This window comes from Macaca nemestrina, chromosome 1 (assembly GCF_043159975.1).
Source record: "Macaca nemestrina isolate mMacNem1 chromosome 1, mMacNem.hap1, whole genome shotgun sequence".
NCBI lineage: Eukaryota > Metazoa > Chordata > Mammalia > Primates > Cercopithecidae > Macaca > Macaca nemestrina.
The window spans coordinates 231,227,678-231,250,536 of record NC_092125.1 but is presented as its reverse complement, the minus strand read 5'-3'; the positions used below and the strand labels follow the sequence as shown (position 1 = coordinate 231,250,536).

The 22,859-nt window shown below is 61.3% G+C and overlaps 1 long non-coding RNA gene across 2 annotated transcripts; it reads right to left on the bottom strand.

Moving 5' to 3' along the window:
* Positions 1-5,125: 5,125 nt before the first annotated feature.
* Positions 5,126-7,679, bottom strand: LOC139356983 (uncharacterized). 2 transcript variants are annotated; one of them, XR_011609582.1, is made up of 3 exons: positions 7,517-7,679; positions 6,245-6,507; positions 5,126-5,934 (listed from the first exon to the last, which is right to left on the bottom strand). It is a non-coding gene; the product is annotated as an uncharacterized lncRNA (long non-coding RNA). The 2 variants fall into 2 exon arrangements; XR_011609585.1 differs by having other exon boundaries at positions 6,245-6,333.
* Positions 7,680-22,859: the final 15,180 nt, after the last annotated feature.

Below are 22,859 nucleotides of genomic sequence, written 5' to 3'. Positions count from 1 at the left end.
CAGCTCTCCCAGTGTCCCCCAAGCCCGGCAGGGAGGAAGAGCGTCAGTGATGTCATCATCGTCCTGTTCAGGGTGCTGGGGTTACAGGCGATTGTAAATTAGATTTCCACACCATCGAAGTGCCCGCGGGACATTTTCTTTTCCCTGAAATGTTAACAACACACAAATGCTAGAGTTGCTGCTCCCCTCTGCGCTGGATCCATGGCCTGATGGGGTGGTTGCTCTGCAGTGGTTGATAACCTGCAGCGGGAGGGAGCCCTGCCTGCCCGTGGAGTCCCCTGGCCTCCCTCCAGCCCCTCACTGCTCTGAGCCCCAGTAGCCTGGCCAGGGGCAAGGAGGTCTCCTCTTCCTCACACCCTGGGTGCAGCGAGGGGGCAGGGCTCACTCCGAGCTAGGGCCTGTGACCCCGGCCCTGGGGGCTGATTTGGAGGCGGGAGCGCCTCAGTGCCTCTCACATCCCAAGAAGGAGGCCAGCGGCCTCCACCATCCCGGCCTGCAGCCCCAGGGTCACCTAGGGCTGCTGCCTGCCTGGGCATCATGCGGAGGCCAGGGGTTCAGGAGCCTCTGTCTCTTCCTACCCAGGAATGTGATCGAGCCATTCCCTGATGTGGGGCAGGGGCGGCGAGGGGAGGGGAGGTGGAGCCAGGCTGGGCCAGGCGGGCAGACACCAGGGGTCAGCGGGAGGGTGGGCCGGCCCGGGGGGGATGCTGTCGTCCGTCTGCAGCGCCAGCTCTTCTGCACGCTGCCTCCCGGGACGGGCCATGGCCTCGCTGGGCCATACGTCTCTGTCAAAATCTCTATGAATAAATTAACCTTTTTAAAGATTAGTGCACTCTAATACCTCAGGGTTTTTTAAACAGAGCAAATGCTACACATATTTTGCTAAGCATGCCTAGTGTGCAGGGCTGCCATTGGCAAAGGCCCCACCTAGCATCCATCCATGGGGCGGCCCTGCCAGCTGGACCTCCACCCAGGCCGCCCTGTGGAGAAGCAGGCCCTGTGGCAGGTGCCGGCCCCCTCGGGGGAGAAGCATCGCCCTGTAGGGCGGAAAGTTGAGGGCGTTCACCCCGCGGGAGGCAGGAGGGCGTGGCCGCGCCTACGGGCAGAGAGTCCATTGTTGCTGGCCTCTTCCTCTGAGTCTTTGTGCACAAGGTGGGCTGGGCAGTCATAGTCCCTGGAGCTGTCCACGAAGCCACCTGACTCTGGGGTCAGATGGGGGCTGGCACTGCTGTCACCCGCCTTGGTGGCCTTCCTCTTGTCAGCCAGGAGTGGAGGCAATGTGAAGGTGGGGTAGGGGGTTTTAGAGTCAGGGGCTGGGGCTTCTCTCCAGTGGTTGAGGAAGGGGGTGGCCCAGGCAGGGGCTTGGGATGCAGGAAGGCAGGAGGTTGAGAAACACTGGTGTCTGGGGGCCGTCGAGGTGGGGGACTCTGTGTGTGGGCAGAGGACATCTGTGAGCTCAGAGGGTCTCTGGGCAGGGAGAGAACAGGCCGCAGAGGCTGCTCCGGGGGGTGCCTGGCTGCAGGTGGAGTGGGGCTCTTGTCCTGAGCCCTAGGGACCCACTGAAGGCTGTGGAGGAAGATGTGACGGGACAAGGCCCCCGGAGAGCAGGATGGAGTGGGACGAGTGGGGGCTGTTGCAACAGGCCCGGTGTGGCCATGAGGCCAGAATGAGAAACTGAGTGAGCACTGAGGAGAAAGGAAAGGGCCGAGACCCCCGAGGCCTCTTCTTAGGACAACGCCACCTTCTGACCCACTCCAGGGTGGTCAGCTCCCCGAGAGTTGGGCTTGGCTGCAGCTGGTCCCTGGCTCCCGGAGCCCGGCCTAGCACAGGCAGAGCTCAAGAGCTCACACTTGGGGGAATGTGGGTCCACATGTGCCCTGGAGCCCTTCCTATGGCCCTAAACCGGCTCAGTTTCCTGGGAGCTGGGGTGACTCCCCACAGCGTCCTGAGCTCCCAGGGCTTTCCACAGGCCCCAAGGACGCAGTGCTATCTCCACTGCTCAGGGGCCCGAGGAGGGAGCTACCAGCCGGGACCTCACCCTCCACGTCCATCCCCTCACTGGTGTTGGTCCAGAACCATCCAGCTCTCCCTACAGGAGCAGGCAGCCTGCGACCGCCGCCCCAAGGCTCTTGCACCAGGCGAGGGTCCTCAGTCAGGTGGGGGCTCTGAGGAGCTGTGGGGGCTGGAGGTCTTGTCGTTCCTGAGATTTGTATCCAGGCCTGGCCCATGAGGGGCAACTGGGGTCCCTCCCTCGTGCCTGCTGCGTGCCCGGCACCAGGAGGAGAGCTGGCCCCTGCCCTGCCAGTGTGCAGACCCCAGAGGGAAGACGGGGACGAGGGGCCTTGGGAACAGGGCTGGGCAGATAGGGATCCCGAGCCTTCCTCAGAGTGTGCGAAGCCTCAGGTTCTCTGGTGAGGAGCGTTCACTGCTTCATTTCAACAGATACCCTCTGTGCATCCACTGTGCACCAGGCTCCAGCTCCGTCCCCTCCTGGGACATCCTCGCTGTGGCCCCCATAGAAGGCAAAGCCAGGCTCCTGCCCTCACTTGCTGGGAGGCAGCTCAACTCCTGGCATCTCCACCCAGTGCAGCCCCTGGGGCTAGCCCTCCCTGGGTATTTGGGTCTTCCAGATGCTGACTGTCCTTCTCCCTACCTCCCCACTCTTTTGCCTCCACTTAAATGCCTCTTCCTCCAGGAAGCCTTCCCTGATCCCCATGGCTGAGTTTGACCCCTCCACACTGTCACTCCCCATCAAGGCACTTGGCCCTGCATGGCCACTGGATGATTCCACATCTCACATTCCCCCCTGAGGGCTGTGGGTGCTGAGAGGTCAGGGCCCCTTGTCAGGTGGATGGAGATGGAGGGGGGCATTAGACAGGGTGGGAGGGGAGCTGGGGTCTCCCCTGACCAGGTGAGGCAGGGGCATGTGGAGGAGAGGATAGCCCCTTGCCTGGAAGTGGACAGGCTCCCTGGGGTGTGTGTTAGGCTGGGGTGAGTGGGAGGAGCCCGCCTGGCATCACCTGGTATCGTCACCACCTCCATGATCCAGCCCTACCCAGAAGGCCCAGAGTCCTGAGCCCAGCTGGCATCCAACCAGTGGGCTGGCCAGAGCCTGCTGGCCAGAGCCTGTCTTAGCAGCCTGCCTGGAGACTGGGCCTCCCCAGACTCCCTGGGGGCCTAGGAATTCTGGCCTTCTGAGGCTGTTCTAGACATCATGGGTTGCAGAACCTTGAGGGGTCAAATGGCCCCACTTCCAGGGTCTGACTGGAGACCCCAACAGGAGCCCCAAGGTGGTGAAACTCAGAGAGCTCTAACAAAATTGAATCCAGCAACCTCCCCTAGTGATTGATTACTGTGTCCTGAGCCAAAGTTCTGGGGCAAGGACTTGGTGAGAACAAAATTTGTGAAGTGAAAGCTAGGCAAGGAAACTGAGGCTTCACGAAGCTAGGTGGCTGGGCCAGGGTCACCCTGGCCAACAACATCAGGGCTGGATTCAAAGGCAGGCACCTGGCCCTGGGCTGGAATCCCCTCCATGGCCCAGTGGGGAGGTGAACTTAGACAGGAAGGGCAAATTCAGACTGAGTTTTATCCCAGGGCACTGGCCCAGCCCCAGCCCAACTATTCTTCCACCTCATGGTGCAGCCTTGGACAGCCCAACTATCCTTCCGCCTCGTGGTGCAGCCTTGGATGGTCCAGCTCCTCTGGCTGCACTTCCTCCCCAAATGGAGGAAAGCTCAGGCTGAGGTCCGTCCTGGAAGTGTTTGGAGCACACTTCCTCTTTTGCACTTGGCTTCCCAGTCTTGGCTTCCCACCTCTCACAGCCTCTTCATATTTTCCTCTCACTACACTAAACACTCCAAAGCTGGAAGGGACTGCTAGAACATTCCTTCTAAGGGATGGTGAACGGACCTGGGGGGTGAGCTGATATGAGAAAGACCCCTCAATTTACCACTTTGTGACTCATCCCTGACAAACAAAGTCCCCAAGGGCTTTGGGTACCAGCCGGGCAGCTTGGCCGATCAGGGCTGGGCCTCTGCAGCAGCTCTCAGAAGCCTCCTGTCTTGAAGATGCTTTTCCAGAGGGAGTTCCTCTGTTTGGTCACTCTCCAGGGCTTCTCTGTGCAGCTTGGAGGGGGCTGGGAGGACTGGCCTAGGTAGCTGGGTAGGAACCCCTCTTTCTTCTCTGCGTGTCCCAGGGGCCTTCTGGGGATGAGGACCGGGGAGCCAGGCAGAGGTGGGGTGATGGCAGAGCATTTTCCAGTGGGTCATCCCCGTGAGGCCTCGGGTGAAGCTGGCAATGGCCAGGCATCTCTGAGACTCATCCCTGCCCCTGAGCTCCAAGTCAGGGACCAGGACCTTTGCTCCCAGCATGGCTTTCCTTGGGCCAGGGTATGACTGTCCCCAGCCTCTCTCTCTCTCTCTGGGTTGAGGGGTGCCAGCCACTGCTTACCAATTTCCTAATTGCAGCTTATCCCTCTGGTGGGGGTGCGGGAGGGCAGCATGAGCCAAATGTCCACCTTCAGCCAGGGACGACAGCATGCGGAGGGGGCCGAGCCTGCCAAGCCTGGCCTGTCTGCGCATTTGCTGTAGGAGGGCTCCTGTGTTCCCTGGCTCCCAGGCACTGGGGCTGACCCTCTGCTTTTCCAGGTGCTCCTCATAGCCTAGGAAAAGGCACCTGTTACCCACCCACACCTTATTGGTACAAGCTCCATTTATTATAGCTGCAAGCTCTCCCCAGCCTGCCAAGCTGAGGATTTTTTTTTTTTTTTTTTTTTTTTTTGAGTTTTGCTCTGTCACCCAGGCTGGAGTGCAGTGGTGCAATCCTGGCTCACTGCAACCTCTGCCTTCCGAGTTGAAGTGATTCTCCTGCCTCACCCTCCCGAGTAGCTGGGATTACAGGCGTGCACCACCATGCCCAGCTAATTTTTTGCATTTTTAGTAGAGATGGGGTTTCACCATGTTGGTCAAGCTGGTCTTGAACTCCTGACCTCAGGTGATGCACCCACCTTGGCCTCCCAAAGTGTTGGGATTACAGGCGAGAGCCACTGCGCCTGGTCAGATTTCTTTCTTTCTTTCTTTCTTTCTTTTTTTTTTTTTTTTGCCTAAAAAATGTGGAGCCCTAAACTGCAGCTTTATTTACAAGATGAAGTGAAACTAAGGAACGTGACTTCCAGGCTGTGGCTCTGTCCTGGGTATCAGCTCAGGAGACCCTTCCTCCTCCCCAAGTCCGTGGGCCTGGATTCCTCTGTCAGCTGCCACTGTTCACCCCAGGAGGCCTGTGCTGCTGTCCTGGGGCTGGAGTCTCTCTCTCTCCTGGAGGTGCCCTGAGGCTTTTAAGATTCCTTTGTCCTAGGGCGATTGTCTTGTCAGGGTGGGTTTAATCTCTGCCCTCTCTTCCAGTTCTGCCCCCTCCAGGAAGCCCTCCTGACGACCCTGTGGCTCCACCAGACCCTCCTCCTCTCTGAGTCCCTGGGTGGATCCCGGGGGATTTCTGAGTTCTCCCCTGCGTGAGAGTCGACCCTTCCGCTTGCCCTCTGAGGCTGTCCGGGCCTGGAAGACAGAGACGGCCACTCCTCAGGTCCCCTGGCTTCTGCCCAGGCCTGGAACAGGCAGCCACTGGGAGAGAGGTGAGACTGTGATGGCTCATGGGCAGCTACTAGGCAAAACCACAACGACGGCAATGATGGTGATGATGGTGACGACAGTGACGGTGACAGGAACTGCTCCCCTTGGGTGCCCACGGCGGCCCCACACCTGCCTCTCCATGTTTAATCCCGCAGTGGCTGCTGGGCACGGGTTCTCTCCCCTCACCCCGTGTTCTCAGACAAGGACGCAGAGGTGCTGGGAGGCGCCTCTGTCTGTCCAGCTCCTGGAAAGTCTAGCTGGAGATGGTGCTGGAAGGTCGGGCAGGGGTGGCCGTGGGGCAGAAGGAGGCCTGGCGAAAACACGCAATGTGAACAGCAAGGTGGCTCCAGTGCATGGGTTTGCTTAAGTCTCAGAGTTAGGAGCGGCCATCCAGGGCAGGCGGGGGCCCATCCCAGCATTACCTGGCCTCCCTGAGTGGCTAGATGGGGGGCAACAGTGGCTCTGAGCTGGGGGGCTGCAGGATCGGGGGTGCGTGTGGAAAGGGGGCACCTGGATGCTCGTTAAACGAAGCCTTCCTCATGAGACAGAGGCAGCAGCATGTTTCACCCAGTGCTATTATTAAAAATGCAACCAGTGCTTTCGTATGGAGAACAACCCACCTGCTGGTCAGCCTCTGCCCCACACCCTCTGGCAGAAGTATAGTCTGTGCCAGGAACTAGGGAGGGCTGGGAGTGATGGCGGTGAGGTCCTGAAGAAAATAAAAGGAAAAAACACAGGTCCTGTCCCAGAGTATCTTGGAGTAGGAGGGAGGGGCCAGGGTTGAAGGGCTGTGAAGCCAGGGGGACTTCTCGGAAGAGGTGGCATTTTGCTCAAGAGCAGTCTAGCATTTCCCTCCTACCATCACAGGTGTAATTTCCTTTCCCTGGGAAATACAAAACCCCAGTGTAAGGTGGGCGGACCCTTCTCTATCCTGGTGGGCAAAATTCAGACAGGTCTGGGGAGGATAGTCAGCCTCCAGGTCAGAGTCTACAGGACACGGCCCCTGTGGGTGTGCATGTGAGCCATGTGGGTGCTGGGCGGGGCAGAGAGAGGCCCAGAACCCTTAGTTCTCTGTTGGGTGATGTCATGGTTTCGGCTCTGCCAGCTGGGCTTGGAGTGACCACTGGGCTGCAGGCATCAGCTGGCAGATGTCTGCATCCTGCAGACACAACATCAGAGAGAGGGGGAAGGGGGAGTTCTGGCGTTTCAGAGACCCCCGAGGACTCTCTATCACTCCTGTTTGCAGGGTGGAGGGGAAGGGCTGGCCTTGCAGGAAGCCTGGGGGAGGGCGCGTCCGGCTGGCTCTGCCAGATCGTCCCTGGCTGGGCCACCCAGGCAGGACGGCACCTCCCGGGCCAGCTGGCTCCTGTCCATCCTCGGTTTCCCTCCCTCCGCCCCTCATCATGGCCCAGAAAGTGGAGCAGGCGCTGGGCTTCGCGGTGCTGTGTCTGGAGTGAAGACCCTCTAGAAGGAGGAGCAGGGTGGGGCTCACGGGGCTCCTATCACCCAGCCCCAGCCGTGACCCACACAGACACATGGCAGGTCTCACGAAAGGTCATTCCACAGGCTTTGGACCAAATCCCCAAATTTGCTTCCTAGGACCTCTGTTGATAGAGCGTGGCTCCTCTCTGGGGTGGGTCAGCGCTCCACACACCTCGAGAGTTTACAACTCTATCGCTAAATTGAAAGTTGGCCTTGGTTTTAATTCCAAGGGCAAACCACATACTGTGGGGGGAATCCCGGGAATGCGTTTTAGGGTGATTGCCAGCAAATGTGTTTCCAGGACTCCCCACCCCTAGAGACGGCCCGGGTGGGTCCAGAAGCCCCTGGAGGACTGGCTTTCTAGAACTCTCTGCCCCAAGGTGCTCTGGCAGGTTCCCTCACACCAGTACCTGTCACCTCTGCGCAGCCGTGTGGGTTATGGGCCAGCATCCGTCTCATCGCTGCAGATTTTGGGGGCTTTTGCAGGACCCGAGACCCTGCCTCCTCTTTCTGTTCGAATGGAGCCGCCTGGTGACCTGGCCTGGGGTGCGCTTGGTGCTGTGGTCTGGGGGGCAAGGGGCTCCTTGAGGCCTGGGGTCCCATCCATAAGATGATGTCACAAACCCACTCCCGTTTCCCGGCGCAGGGCCGGGCCCTGGGTTAGTGTGCTCAGCCGAGGAGGGGCCGAGGAAGCTCAGGAACCCCATCAGTCTCTCAGGTCCTCCCTGCCTTCTGGGCCTTCCAGTGGGTCCTGGATACTATGTCAGTGTTCCATGCAGGAGCCCTCTCTCCCCGGGGCTCTCCAGGCACACTTCCAGCTGCCGTGGGCAGGGGTGGCTGCTGGGGGACAGAACACGGTCAGAGAAGCCTGGGCAGAGTGGCCAGCCTGGCCTTGAAGCCCTGCTCCAGGGCCCTGGCCCCTGCCCTGCTCCAGGCCCCGCACATAGGAAGGGTCCTTAGACCCTCGCACCCCACGGGAATCTGCTGCATCGGCAGAGGGAGCTGGGCCCGGTGCCGCCTGGCCGGCCAGTAGGTGGTGTCTCTGGCCTGCTTTCCGGCGCCCGGCCTGCCTTTCCCGCTTGCTGGTCTGCCGGCGGCCGCCTGCACCTCTGCGCAAGCTGGGCACATCTGGAAATGTTTGATTTGATATAGTGTCGCTTTACATTGCAGAAATGAGCGTAAGCGGTTTTTTAACCCACCAAGTGAGAAATGTGATCTGGGTTTTACTGCCGACCCTTTAAATAAAAAACAGATCACTTATTAAACCATTATCTATCAAGGATGGGGGGTGGGTGTCGAGAGTGGACGGGGATCGGGCGCAGATGGAAGGGATGCAGCCTCTGTCTCTTGGCTGATGGAAGGGTCGGGGGCCCGGGCCGCTGGCATGTCACTCCCAGGGGAGGAAGGAGGGAACCAGGTGCCCACCGCCTGTCCCATCCACCCTGTGCCAGCTGCTGCCAGTGGAGAGGCGACACTTTCCATGCTGGAGGAAGGGGCTTAAGGCTCTCTGGCCCGGCTGCTTACAGGCCCTGAAACGGAGGCTCCCCATCAGAGTGGGAGGGGAGAGCTGCAGGAGCTGACCAGGCCAGGGTTGCTGGTCCCAGGGCAGGGGTCCCGAAAGCCACAGGAGAAGGTGTGGACCTGGCTGTGCTCAGGGGCTCCTTGGCATCCCTCTCCTCAAAGTCCTCTCTCCCTTGACCTTAGCTTTTAAGCAGAGCTGGGTTCCCAGTTCAGGGCCTTTAACTCCGTCAGCCATCCCTGGGCTCATCTTTCAAGAAGGGTTCCAGGATTTCAAAGGTGCCTCACATGACCCTGCCACGTGGTGACTCGGTGGAGGGGCAGTCCCAGGGGTGCTGGGCTGAAGTGGACCAAACGCTTTGTCTCTGGCCATGGCCTCGTGTGTGGGTTCTGCGGATGGGCCTGTCGGTTGACCAGCACTCGGTCCAGGGGCCTGGGGCCCTTCCTGGGGTTGTAGACACATCTCTACAGCTGTGGGCCGGGCCCCACTCCACGGACTGGCATGAGCCTCTGCTGCCCACTCTGTGCCCGGCTCCTGGCCTGCTGGAAACAGGAGGAGCTACGGGAGCGTGGAAGGTGACCGGTCCCCACCCACATGGGCGTTTGAACTGTTCTGTGCTTTGAGTCTGGACCCTCCTTGGACTGGGGTTCGGTCATCGCCGCCCTATTCCTGCAGTATTTTTGGTAAGTGACTCCCTTTCACTCTGTGAACATGCCTTTGGTCAGCTGACCAGAGTCGTCCTGGCGTTCCTCCACCTGGACACACTGCAGATAAACCCTGTCCGGTGTGAGCAGCACCCATTCCTCAGCCGTGGCACCCCTTGCTCCATCCTCTAAGAACCTGGGGACTGGTGTGACCCCAGGGGTTTCCCGAGCTGGAACCAGAGATGGTGTTGAGAAGATGGCCAGGCTGACCAGGCCCAGGGACAGAGGCAGAGTGGCCTGGAGCAGGCAGCGTTGGGGACCGTCAGGAGGACAGAGGCGGAGTGGCCTGGAGCAGGCGGCGTTGGGGACCATCAGGAGGACAGAGGCGGAGTGGCCTGGAGCAGGCAGCATTGGGGACCGTCAGGAGGACAGAGGAGGAGTGGACATGAGAGGACAGCATCCCGAGACACGGGCAAAGGAGGCGCCGTGCTGATGGTGACCAGGCAAAGCCGGGGGCCAGGTTCTGAGGACAGGTAACGCAGCATGGACAGAGCCCAGGAGGATGAGTGGCAGGTGCCTACTGAGCTAGCTGGGAACTGGGCCTGGGGCCGGCTCTGCCATAATTCCACAGGAATCTGCAAATCCCCAGGCCTCGTTGCAGGTTCTGCGGCCTGTCGTGAGACAGAGGGAGGCACGTGACCATGTCCACCCACTGGGCCTCGAGACCTCTGGGCTGGGCACTGCCTGGGCAGGAATGGGGTTCACGGAGAGCTCCCTCCTCCAGGGCTGGCAGGGAACAGGGTGTGCGGCTCCCCAGGAGGGTTGGCTGCCACCATCTTTGCCCTCGTCACTCAACAAACCTTTGTGGGGTGCAGAGACCTGAGCTTGGGGGAGCCTCAGAGACACAGATAGAGCCAGCACTGGTCATCTAAAGTCTGGGGACAGCTCCCAGCAGCGGGGCCCATCTGCGTCACCCACCTTCTCTGGGCAGGGCAGGCTGGCCCTGGGTGCTGGCTGCTGTGGGAGTGGGCCGGGGTGGCCAATGCATGGATCTCAGGAGACCGGTGAGGGTTGGGCTGTCCAGGAAAGGAGGTGGGCCGAGGGGGGCAGAGAGAACCCTGTAGTGGGGGGAGCATGCAGGCTGGGAAGGCAGGGACCCTGTAGTGGGGGGGAAGCAGGCTGGGAAGGCGGGGACCCTGTAGTGGGGGGGAAGCAGGCTGGGAAGGCGGGGACCCTGTAGTCGGGGGGAAGCAGGCTGGGAAGGCGGGGACCCTGTAGTGGGGGGGAAGCAGGCTGGGAAGGCGGGGACCCTGTAGTGGGGGGGAAGCAGGCTGGGAAGGCGGGGACCCTGTAGTGTGGGGGAAGCAGGCTGGGAAGGCGCGGTGAGGTCCTTCTGGGGCAGCTGTCCTGGGTCTGGCTTCTGTCATGTCAGTGCCCCTTAGAGGGATTTATTGAGCTCATGACTGGTTCCCTGGCATGGCAGGGTGCTCTGAGGACAGCCAAAGTCCCCTGTGTTGTGACAGCTGTCAGCAGGCCCCCACTCGGTCCTGACTGCATTAGAGTGGGGGCCGTGTCCCCAGTCTGCAGGTGAGAAAAGGGAGGTTTAAAGAGGATGAGGGGCTGGCCCAGGGTCACGAAGCCAGAAGGGGCAGGTGCAAGGCTGGGAACCACAGGGAGGTGCCAGGCAGGATCCCAGGGGTCAGGTGCCACCGTCAGGGGCTCCAAGTCCCTCTGGCCTCTCGCACACAGGCATGGCCACCGAAGCTGGGAGGGCAGCAGCGTTTCTGTGCCAGGGCCATGCCATTCCGCCCCCAAGGGGACAGGGAGGAAGTGGCCTTACTTCCCACCTCTGGCAGCCCCTGGGCCTCTTCAGCGAGGGTGGCCACAAGGTCACGGCCTCCCCACCGTCCCCCGGCCATGGGGCTTCCAGACAGCACACACCTGGCTTGGCCACCCCATCCTCACTACGCCCTGCTGCCCACAGTGGATTGGCTAGGACAGATTTATCTGGGCTGTCACAGCCAATAGAAATACGGGGCCGCCTGAGCCACTGTGTAGTTGCAGTGACCGAGCCGGCACTGGGCACACGCATGATTTATGGGTCCTGCTGCACCTGGTGGGTCTGATCCTGACACTGCGACGCAGCCCCTGCATGCAGGTTCCCAAGGGCAGATCCCGAGGCCGCTGCTGACCTGCAGTGGGGTTCTGGGCCGCAGCAGGGACCCTCATGAGTGTGCAGGGGAGTGCCGTGAGTCAGGTCCCCCAGTGCAGCTGGGGCCACTCTCGGTGGGCCCGAGGGCACCCAGGCCCGGGCTGGTGTGGGCACAGGGTCTCCAGGAGGCAGCCTGGACTCAGGGGCAGGATGTGGCTCAGCTGGGGACATGGGCGCCTGGCTCAAGGGACAGCTGGGTCCCTAAGTTCCCGGTTGTCAAGGCCTGAGCCAAGGCGGGAGGCTCCCTGAGATCCTGGCCCTTTATCCAGGACACCCCCTTCCTCGGGCCCAAGTTATTTTTGGCCACAGGCGTCCTGACTGGCCCCCACTGGGTTGCGGCTCCAGCTATGGGCCTGGCTCTCCCACTGTCCTCTCCGGGCAGTTTCCCTGACGCCTTCTTGCTCAGCGGCCCACCGAGCCCCTGCCTGGACGTTATCAGCCACAGTTCATTCAGAGCCCTGGGGCCTTCAGGGTTGGGTCACCATGAGCCCCATCCTGAACATTTGGCTCAGGAGCACCTGGTTGGAGAAGCAGACACACAAGGGTCCTGGTCACCCACCGAGGGCCGGGAGGGGCCCTTGAATCCCGGCATGCTGCGGGGAGGGCCGCCTGTGGGAAGACCCCTGGGCTGCTCTTCTGTCTCCCACTCAGCTAGGGATGGTGGACACTGGCCCAGTGTGTGCACCGTGTCGGCCGTGCCATGTAGGTGCTGCAGCAGGTCCCTAACCCACAGTCCTCTCAAGGAAGTTTCTAGGCTCCTTGCCGCACACAAATCCCAGCAACACCGGTGTGGTCCTGCACAGATTCACTTCCTGGAAAATCAAACCCGGAGTGGCACCATCTGCTCTGAGGACGGGGCTGAGCCGGGCTGCCTGGGGCTGAGACGCTGCTGTTCCTGGGGGTGCTTCCAGGGACCCCGCTCTGCCCTCTGCACCCCCTGCAGGACTCAGGGGTGGGAGAACCCGCTGTGGCCTGGGGGCAGGCAGCCCCTGCTTCACAGCCAGGACCCCCACCCCGCAGGTGTTTCCTGCCCACTGGGCAGATGAGAAGTGGAGGCTCAGGGAGGCGGCGGTGGGGCTTTGGGGCCCGGCAGGTGCTCTGGGGCCCAGGTCCAGACCTAGAGGAAGGGCCTGCTGGGGCAGCTAGGGATTGGCCCTGGATACCTGCTGGGTGGGTGAGGGGTGGCAGCACCCACCGGGTGGGGGCTACAGTGAAGCCCCCAGGGCAACAGGAACAGAGGGCTGGGTGTCTGGGGCGGGGGCTCCACCTGGAGCGTGGCCTCCACAGGTCCTGTGAGAACAGGGTGGTTGTTGCTGGTGGGTGAGGCAGGGAAGGGCAACATTGCAGAGGGAACATCCTCTGCAAAGGCGTGGGGGTGAGAGCGGCCTTGCACCTCACTGTGGCTCTGAGGCGAAGGCAGGGAGTGCTGGAGAGTGGGGCTCGTGGTGGGTGGGGGCGCTGGTCCACAAGCTTGGATCCTGCCCCTCGAGCTGGACGGTCAGCCCCGGGCACCTGTTAGTGACCACGCCCCCGCCCTGCTGACGAGACACTAGAGTGGGAACCCAGTGGGGGCCGGGATGGGGACCCGGGACATGGCAGGTGCCAGACAAGTGTTTGCTGAGTGCACAAATGACTATGGGGGAGGCCGCTGCCTGGGGCCGTGCCACCTGCTCTCTATCCCACTTGGGCTCCTGAAACACGGTCTCCTGAGTGTGTGGCGCTGGGCAGGGTGCACACGCATGTGAGCATACACACACACACTCGTGCATGGACACACACTTGGCAAGCAAACAGGTGTGCACACATGCACACCGCAAGCACACACTCACGTGAGCACACACTCATGCCCACACACTCTACAAGCACAGGGAGACCCTGGCCCATGTGGCCAGCACCGCCCAGCCCTCCCTGCTGGCATACCTGGCCCTGAACCCACACTCCTGCCTGTCCAGGCTCCGGCCGGTGTGTGCGAGTTAAAAACTGGGGCATACTCAGGATACATGATTCTAATTAGAACAACCTATGTCCATACGGAGAAAAAATTGTATCCAGAGGGCGACCAGGCAGTTATGGGAAGGTTCCGCTTCCTAATGATGTAAAACAGAAGAGATGATTTCAGTTGTAAGAACCTGGGTGGGGTGGTGGCGCCTGTACGCCTGTCTGGAGGGGTGGGGGCGGGCACAGGGTTTGGGGGCCGCAGCCGGCAGGGCTGCTGGGACTGGAGGAGGACCCTGGGCCCAGCCTGCCTCCATGGGCTCTGGGGCCAGGGCAGGGAGTGGTGATCGGGGCCAAGTTGACCCAGGACTAAGCCCTGTGTTACCCTTCGTGGCCTTGGAAGGACACACAGGTGCCTCCCCTTCCACACTGGGGCATGAGGTGGGAAAGGACCAATAGGGTAGCCGAGAGCTCCAGGTGTCCCAGGCGCCCTCTGGCCAGTCCCACTGCTGGGGGCCCTCTGGCCATGAGAAGGGAGGGTGGCCGAGAGAGCATGGAGTCCTCCCTGGTGTGGAGCTCCCAGACCCCACGACTGGGCGTGAGTGAAGGACTCGCAGCTCACTCCCTGCTGTGAGCTCCAGGAGGCCTCTCTACCCGAGAGCTGCGCGCAGGCCCCGCAGGGAGGAGGCATCGGGAGGCAACTGCATCGCTGCTGGTCCTGGGAGGCCTCAGTCAACACAGCTTGGAGAGCACTCCCCATGCTTTTTTGCTGTCAGGGTGGTGTAGACGAGCAGGTAGCACACAGGCCATGATCCCGCACCTGGGGACGGGCTAGCCCCTCTTGGGGGACTGCTGGCTGCACAACTATTGCTGTGTAGACAGGGATGACCCCTTGGCCCCTCTGGGAGCTTCACCCAACTAGGCCACAGCTGTCTTCCTGAGCCTGGCCCACCACAGCCCCCAGTATGCATCTGTTGAAAGCCGGAAAGAATGGTGCCTGCACCCTCACTCCTTGCGTGCCCTAGACCTCGAAGGCCGATGGAGCCCAGGGAATCCGCACACGGGAGGTTCTGGACCCAGGCCAGCTCTCTCGAGGGATGGCCGTGCTGCTTCTCGGAGGACCACATGACAGGTAGTTCCCACACTCGCATCTCACAGAGAGGCCCCAAGAATCTGTGAGGGGCTTGGTGGAGCCCACTGGCCGCCTCCGCCGGCAGGGCCTCCTCCTGCATAGTCCAGCTTCCCCATAGTACCAGAGTCCCGGGGGCGCCTTCCCCAAACATGCAGCCCCGCCCTCCCCAGGTCAGCTGCAGGCACGGGCGTAGGACTGGGCCAGCCAGGAGCCCTGGGTTTTATTACCCTATGATGCCCCCAGTCCTGGAAAACATCCCACATCTAACCCATCCCTGCAGTGTGAGCCTGTCAGGCCTCTGCCGGGCCGGAACGTGCTTCTTTCATCTGGTTTCCACACTTCACAGCCGTGGGGATGTGAGCGGGCATCAGGTGGGCGAGGTCTGGGGCATGAATTCAGCCAGCCCCATCAGCCTGACCTTCCTTCTGTGGGCAGCACAGAGGGCACCCTCAGGGGCACGGGTCCTTGCCCCAGGACCCAGACGTGCATCGGTGCAGCCAAAGGACAGAGGTCAGAGGGCGGGATTGTCCCCTCCGCCTCTCTGCGTCGCCCCTTGTGCCGGAAGCACACTTCCCGCTGGTCCGGGGGCGTCCGGGGAACCTGGACCTTAGCTCCTCATCACCGCAGGAGCAGTCACCTAGGGTCAGACACGGGTGGGTGGGTCTCAGCCTGAGGCCGGCCCCACTGTCCGCGTGGGCACCTTGATTTACCATCCCTGCTCCTTTAACGGCGTCTCCGGGCGCCGGCTCTGATCGCGCCCTGCCCCCACTGCCCCGTGCGACTGAGCTTGGGAAAATCTATTACCGCCAAGTCATTAATCTGAGGCTGCCGCCTCGGGCACTTTCTGGCCCCTCTATTTAATGGGCTCTGCTTCCTGAGCTCCGGAGCCGTGCTGCTTGCCTCTCTTGATCAGCTTTGTTTAATTATCAAAATATTTGATGCAGAAAATTGACATTAGTTCTGAAGGTTCTGCCCTCCTCCCCCCACCCGGCTCCTGGTGGCATTGAGTGGTTCAGCCGCTGCGCCCATCGCCTCAAAATAGCAAATGGGCCGCCAGCCTGCGCTCGGCCAGGCGGACATGGCGAGCCGCCCCTGGGGCTGAGGCTGCCTGGCCCTGCTGGGACCCTGCCCTGGCCGTTTGGGCGGCACACAGCTGCACCCCAGGCCTGTCCCCCTTTTCCAGTGTCCCTGGCTCTTCGGGGAGCGGCCGTTCTGGGCCATCGTGGAGCCCTCTGTGGGTTTCCATGCATGATGCACCTGGCTGGAGCCTGTCTCCCAACACCCGGGCTGGGGGCACAGCACAGAGACCCGAGCTTTCAGGCTGGGGGTCGGGGCTGGGTGCGGCCAGCGTGTCCTGCCCCCTGGGCTGTTGTCAGGGTCTCACCCATCTGCAGAGCCTCTGAGGGGCTCTCTTGGGCAGGGGCCAGGCCTGCCCAGATGGTACAGCCCCCTGCTTGAGGGGCAGGGTGGAGGTCCTCACAGCTAACCCCCTGCTTGAGGGGCAGGGTGGAGGTCCTCACAGCTAACCTTGTGAGCAGGGCCTGTGGCGTGGGGAGGACCGATCCTGGGAACAGCAGGCTCATGGTACAGAGGGGGCTGCTGACCTGCAGGGCCCAGCTTGTGCCCAGGTGAATCTCTGTAGCCCCTTTCAGCCTCAGCTGCAGGGCTGGGCTGGGCTCGGCCGATGCTGGCCCCTCTGCGAGTATTTTCATCCACTTTCCGGCCCATAGTAGGGGCGGCGCTTGCTAGGCCCTGTCCAGACCTCAGTGCTGGGACTGTGTGGTGTGTGTGTGTGTGTGTGTGGGCACACATGTGTCCCTGAGTGTGTGTGCCCTGGGAGCCCTGTACACACGTGCATGTGCGTGTGCCTGTGTGTGTGTGTGAGACCTTCATACATGATTGCCTGTGGGCATGCCTGTGTGTCCCACACGTGCACGTGTTGGCCTTCGGGTACCCACTGTGGACACCCGTTCTGGGTAATTCATGTTGACCTCAAGCCCCTCTTAATCTCTCCCCAGCCCCATCCGTCCCACATGGTTCCAGGTCTGTGTCTGTTGGTGGGTGTGAGTCCGTCTCTGAGCCCAGAGGTCAGCGCCTGCTGGATTTGGTTTTCTGATGGAGCAGCAAAGCTTGGGACCCAGCCCTCGGTGTGGAGGCAGCCGGAGCTGTGGGCTTTTGAGAGGGGGCCAGTGCGTGAGTGCCCGGGAGGAACCCCTGTCCGCTTCCCTGCTGGCTGCACCAGCAGACCCAGAACTCATTTATTTGCTCCTGGCTCCCAGTCTCAGAGACCCTGGCCAGTACATGTCCTCAAATGCGGCTTTTTTCAGATGCCGGATAATTTTCGAAACAGAAAGTAGTTTCAAGGTTGAGAAGATACCATTATGGAAAACAAATAGCGGTCAAGCTTAGATTCGTGGCTTTTCACTTGCAATCAATGTCCCCGGTGGAGGGAAAGGACAAAGGGAAGGTGTCACAGGCTCAGGGAGGGCGCCCGCCCTCACGGCTTCGTGTTCACCTGCAGGAAAAAGAACAACCGTCAGGCCCCTTGGCCTTCACGGATGGTAGCCTGACTCCCTGAGCCCTGGGCCGGGCTCCCAGGAAGCAGGGTTGCTGTGGAAGCTGACGTTCGGGCCCCTTTCTCGCCACCTACCTGGCCTGTCCAGCGAAATCCCACCACGCCTGTCTGCTGTGAGTTCAGCTGGCAGATGGGACGTGAGTTCTCGAAAGGACAATGTCCTCCTCCCCACCGAATGCTCTCTGCCCGGGTTGGAAAGGGATGGCTCCGTGTATTTCCCTGTCTCGGACGCTGACCGCCCCCTTTCCCCATCCATCTCCTCTTATATCTCCAGGACAGAATCAACACACATGCCCGCAGTGGTCACCGGAGCCCCGACACCCCCATTCGGGCTGGGCCACTTTCACATGGGAACCTCCTGGGAGGCACAGCAGCAAGCTGGTGTTTAGTGAGGGGGCGCCCCTGTTTTCTGGGGAGCAAGCCCTGGGCCCAAGAAACAGGAGGGGGTGGAGCCGCGCTTTTCTCCCCCGGGCAGATGACTTCGGTGAACATGTTTCTGTGGGTCCTGCTGACTTCTCTGTAGCTGCGGCAGGGTTTGCCACGAGGCCCGCGGTGGGAAGGGGTTTGGAGAGGCTGCTGATGCTGGAGGGAACTCCCAGAGGAGAGGCAGAGCCAAGTCTGCCGGGTGGCTGCACAGGGGACCTGGAGCTGCGTCCTGACCAACCTGTTGGCCAGCTTTCTGCCCACACAGGGACAAAGGACCACAAACTTGGTGACTCAGGACAACAAATATCCATCCTCTCCCTGTTCCGGAGGGCGGGATTTGGAAATCGAGGTGTCGGCAGGACCACGTTCCCCACGACATCTCCAGGAGAGGATCCTCCTGGCCCCTTCCAGCGCCTGGTGGTCCCAGGCGGTCTTTGGCTTGTGGCTGAATTGCTCCCAGCCCTGCCTCCTTCATGCGGTCTTCTCCCTCTGTGTCTCTGTCCTCGTGTGTGTGTGTGTGTGTGTGTGTGTGTGTGTGTGTGTGTATGCGTCCTCCTCTCTCTTACAGGGATGCCAGTTGTTGGATTAGAGCCCACCCCAAATCCAGGCCGATTTCATCTCAACTTCCTTAACTAATTACATTCCCCAACATGGCCACATTCTGAGGGTTGGTTGGGCCTGAATTTGGGGGACTGTATGCAATGCACGACACTGTGGGAGGTGGCCTCCTGGTTTGTAATAGAAAGTGTGTGAGGAATGGGAATCCGTCTGATGGTCGGGTGGAGCAGTGGCCTCTTCTGTGTTTACACCAGGATGCCGAGGACAGCGTGCGAACGCTGGGAGGACGCCAGCAGGGCATAGGAGGCCTGGCAGGCTTCTCCCCCCACCCCTTTCTGAGCTGAGCACTGCAGTACCAGGCTGGGGACAGGGCTCCAGGGACAAGAGCCATGCATCTGGCCTGGATGGAGGCTGTGGGGTCAAGTGCAGCAGCGGCGGCTGCTGGCAGAGTGCCCTGTGAATCCATTATTGATACACACGCACGAACAGTAACCACTCTTTTAAATCTTGGCTGAACCAAGCAGGGGGTGAATGAACAAACTAATAAATAACCATGGTAACAACCTGCCTCCCCCACCCCTGCCCCAGTGGCCTTTGATCTCATTATTCCAGACGCCCGCTTGGAGACGGTGGGCAGGTGAACTTTGCAAACACTCACCGAGGTTTTTGCATTTTTATGGCTTCTGCTGGCCGTGCCGGGGCGTCTTTGTGGGCATGGGGAGGGATGTGCATCTCAATACGCAGGAGTCTGCCTCCCGCCGGAGCATCACCCACAGCCCCCACCCTTCCGGGGAGCTGAGGCTGGGGCTGCTGTGTCTGTGAGCCGGGGGTGGGAGGGAGCTGCCTGGGTAGGGGCATTTGTACATCTGGGTAGAGATAACCTCTGTGGCCATCTCAGGGGTGGGCTGGGCCTGGCTGCCTGGACTCCTGGGGTTAGGCTCCCCTGCTCCCAGCCTCCCAGCACCCCAGCACACCAGCCTCCCAGCCTCCCAGCCTTCCAGGGCCCCAGCCTCCCAACCTCCCAGCTTCCCAGCTTCCTAGCCTCCCAACCTCCTAGCCTCTCAGCCTCCCAGCCTCCCAGTCTCCCAGTGTCCCGGCCTCCCAGCCTCCCAGGCTCCCAGCCTCCCAGCCTCCCGGCCTCCCAGCCTCCCAGGCTCCCAGCGCCCCAGCAGAGCCACTGTTTCAATGTACATCATTGTTTGTGGGCAGGACGTGCCTCCAACCAGGGCTTCCTGAGACCTCGGTTTTCCTGACACATTTATTACCGCCACAGGGACTCATTTTCCGAGTGACCAACACTGACCCAGCCAGTCTACTCCCCATCGTCTGTGTCCACAACTACAAGGACGGCTCCACCCCCAGGCCCAGGATCTGTGGCCGCACTGGACACTACCAGGCCCTGCCCAGCATCTTCCTGAAGATCTGCCCCGGAACCACCCTGTGCTCCATTCCCCTGTGGCCGGCCCTGCGGACCCCACCCAGCACCTCTGCGGCCAGACACGACTTTCCTGGCTCAGGTGATGCTGGTGTGGGACCTTCTGTGCTGTGGGCTGAGGATGGGGGTGGGGGAAGGAGAGGGTGAGGAGGGGTGGGGAGGGGGGAGAAGAGGGCTCTGGGTATAGAATTTCTGGTTCCAACTCATCCCCCTTTAGGCTGTTTCCCAGATGAGACCCATTGTCCACCCTCACACCCGGCCAGTGCATCCCCCACTCAGGAGCCTGTCACCCCACGATCTCACACTCCCACAAATGCCCACGCCATGCTTGGGGCCACACTAGGTGGCCCGTCAAATGTGCACCCCTGTGGTGGGTGCAGCTCTGGGCCAGAGGAAGCGTGTGGGCAGCACCTCCCCTAACCTGCCACTCCAGCCCCAGCTTGGAGAGGACAGTGCTGACGGCAGAGCAGTGGTCACACAGGGGGTGACTTGGGGTCACCTTGGGATGTGCCTGCCACTCCCAGGAGCACCCCCAGACATCAAGCTTTGGGAAATGATGCTAGGATCTGGGAGGCAGCCGCCAGCGCTGTGTTAGTGGGGAGCGTGGTTACAGGGTGGGGGCAGGACTGGAAGTGGCCATGGGATGGACACAGAAGGCCCCCCTGGCTCCCAGGGCCCCGAGGACATAGCAGGAACTTCATCTTTATGGGTGGGGGACGGTGACTTGGGGCCTTGATTCAGGTACTGGGGCCCCTTCTGTCCCTGTCACTGTCCCTGTCCCTGTCCCTGCCCTGAGGACTGTCGGGGTCAATCCTGGCTGAGTGTGGACATTGCTAGTTCAGCAGACACCCTGAGGGCTGAGGCCAGGTAGGCCATTGGGGCTCAGGGGAACAGGTGATGGGAGGACCAGGAAGGGGTGGCCGGGGGCTGAGGAAGGTGGGGAAGTGGGAGCCCCAAAGCCAAGGGTGGGGGCTGAGCTTTGGGGACCTGGGGCCTGTGTCCCATGCTTGGTGAGGGTGACCAAGCAGCAGACAGAGAATGGCCTGGAGATTTTGGAGGGAGGCCCCTGGCCCTGCATCGAAGTTCCACGCAGGAGCATTTCCTGGTGGGGCATTTCTGGGCAGGGCAGTTCTGGGGTGGAGGGAGGTGGAGGGAGGTGGAGGGAGGTGGAGGGTGGCGGAGGGAGGTGGAGGGTGGTGGAGGGAGGTGGAGGGAGGTGGAGGGAGGTGGAGGGACGTGGAGGGTGGCGGAGGGAGGTGGAGGTATGTGGGGGGAGGTGGGGGGAAGTGGAGTCGGGTGGAGGGGGGTAGAGGAGGGTGGGGAGACCCTGTGTGTGAGGGGATGGGAGGCACCTGGGCCTGGGGGATGAGGAGCCCATGGCAGGGGCTGGAGGGGCACCGGCCCCCGTTCTGCAGACCCGCTCCACTCCAGAGGGTCCCTAAGCCCCAGTCTCTTCTCTCTGCCTCCACCCTCTGGCCAGCACATGTGGCTCTGGGCACAGTGACCCCTCACACTGGGGAGTGCTTCCCACACTTGTACGAGCCAGAGGGTGCCTGTGATGGAAGTCAGGACCCCAGCGCACCTGCTGCCCTGGAAGGGAGCTGTCTGACACAAGATGGGTCAGGGCCCGGGGCTGGGGTCCTGGCTTCCTGCCTGTGGGTCCCACGGGAAGGGCAGGCTGAACCCACGGGGGGCTGGGGCAGAGGATGGCTATGGTGAGGTTGCTGCCTGGCATCTGAAATGTGTTGTCACCAGCAAAGACCAGATGGATGGCCCACCCTGGAGGACGCAGACTGAGCAGGTGGCCCCACCCACCCTCACTCCCCTGTCTCCCTTCTGGAGCCTTGAGGCTGAGGGGCGTGCCTGTCACCCCCCGAGCCTCATCCTCCCAGGGGTGTGGATGAGTTTCCTGTTGATGCTGCAACAAAGACAAGCATTGTGGCTTAAAATAACACATACTGATTTATCGTGGCTTAAAATAACACACATTGAGTTATTGTGGCTTAAAATAACACACATTGAGTTGTTGCGGCTTAAAACAATACACATTGATTCTCTCATGGTCTGGGGGCTGGAAGCCTAAAATCCAGGTGTTCAGGGCCAGGCTCCCTGGGAAGGCTCTGGGAGAGGATACTCCCGCCTTTTCCAGGCCCTGGGAGCTTTAGGCAGCTCTTGGCTGTGGCCGCCTCTCTCCCACCTCTTCCTCCACCATCACTGGGCTGTCTTCCCTCTGTGGGGGTCTCTGTGCCTGTTTTCTTCTTATAAGGACACCAGTCACACTAGTAGGGCCCACCCTACTCAGACACAACCTCATCTGAACCAATGATGTCTGCAATGACCCAGCTTCCAGGTAAGGCCGCATCCCCAGGTCCTGAGGGTTAGGACTCCAACACATCTTTTGGGGACATTATTCAACCCCCAAACCCCCATGGGGCACACCCCTGGCCTAGGCGGCCTCCACGTGGGTGCCAAGGTATCCCCCAACCCCCTCCACAAAGGGGAAGCCGCAGGAGGCAGGGCTGTGGAGGCAGAGAGTGCCTGAGGAGGCTCACGGGCCCCGCCCTGGGGCCAGACAGGAGGCAGGGTCCCCAGGGCTGGGTGCCGGTGCCCTCACACCCCGGGGCATCTGTGGAGAGGGTGAGCCTCCGTGAGAGCGAGTTCTCCCTCTTCTCCCACTGGAGTGACCAGATTAAGCCAAGGAAAGTGCAGGCACCCAGTTAAACGTGAGCTTCAGATCAACAAGGACTCCTATTCGGGGTAAGGATGTTCTAGATCCTGCACGGGGCGTACTCAGCCCGAGGAAGTGGTTCCTGTGGCTCCAGGTTCTCTGGTGCCTGCACCCTCTGTTTCATCGGCAATGCTGCTTGGATCCCCGGTGACTCCGTTCTGGCCACTGTGCGTCCACTCAGGGGTGAGAGAAGCTGGGGCCCAGGATGAGGGCCCCTGGTGGCTACGGCTCTGCACCCCTTCCCGGGAGGGTCAGGGAGGGTCAGGGGGCAGCAGCTGCGTTTCCTTTCTGCTCCAGAGCTGGGAAGTGGGTTCCAGAGAAGGGTCTGGTGGTGTCGGGCCAGGCCCTGGGGGCTGGGAGGTTCTGCACCTGGCCCAGTGGCCTCAGGGGCTCAGAACCAAAGCCAGCCAGGGTCCCCGCCGCTGCGTGGTCTCAGCCCTGGCAGCCGTTTGCAAGTGGCTTTTCCTATAGACCTAGGACTTTGGGTGGGGAATGCCTCTCCCCACCACACGGCTTAAAGCAAGAAGTGAGGAGGGAAAGGCTGGGCAGTGCAGAGGGCCCCGGGATGGCTGTCAAGCCAGCAGAGGGC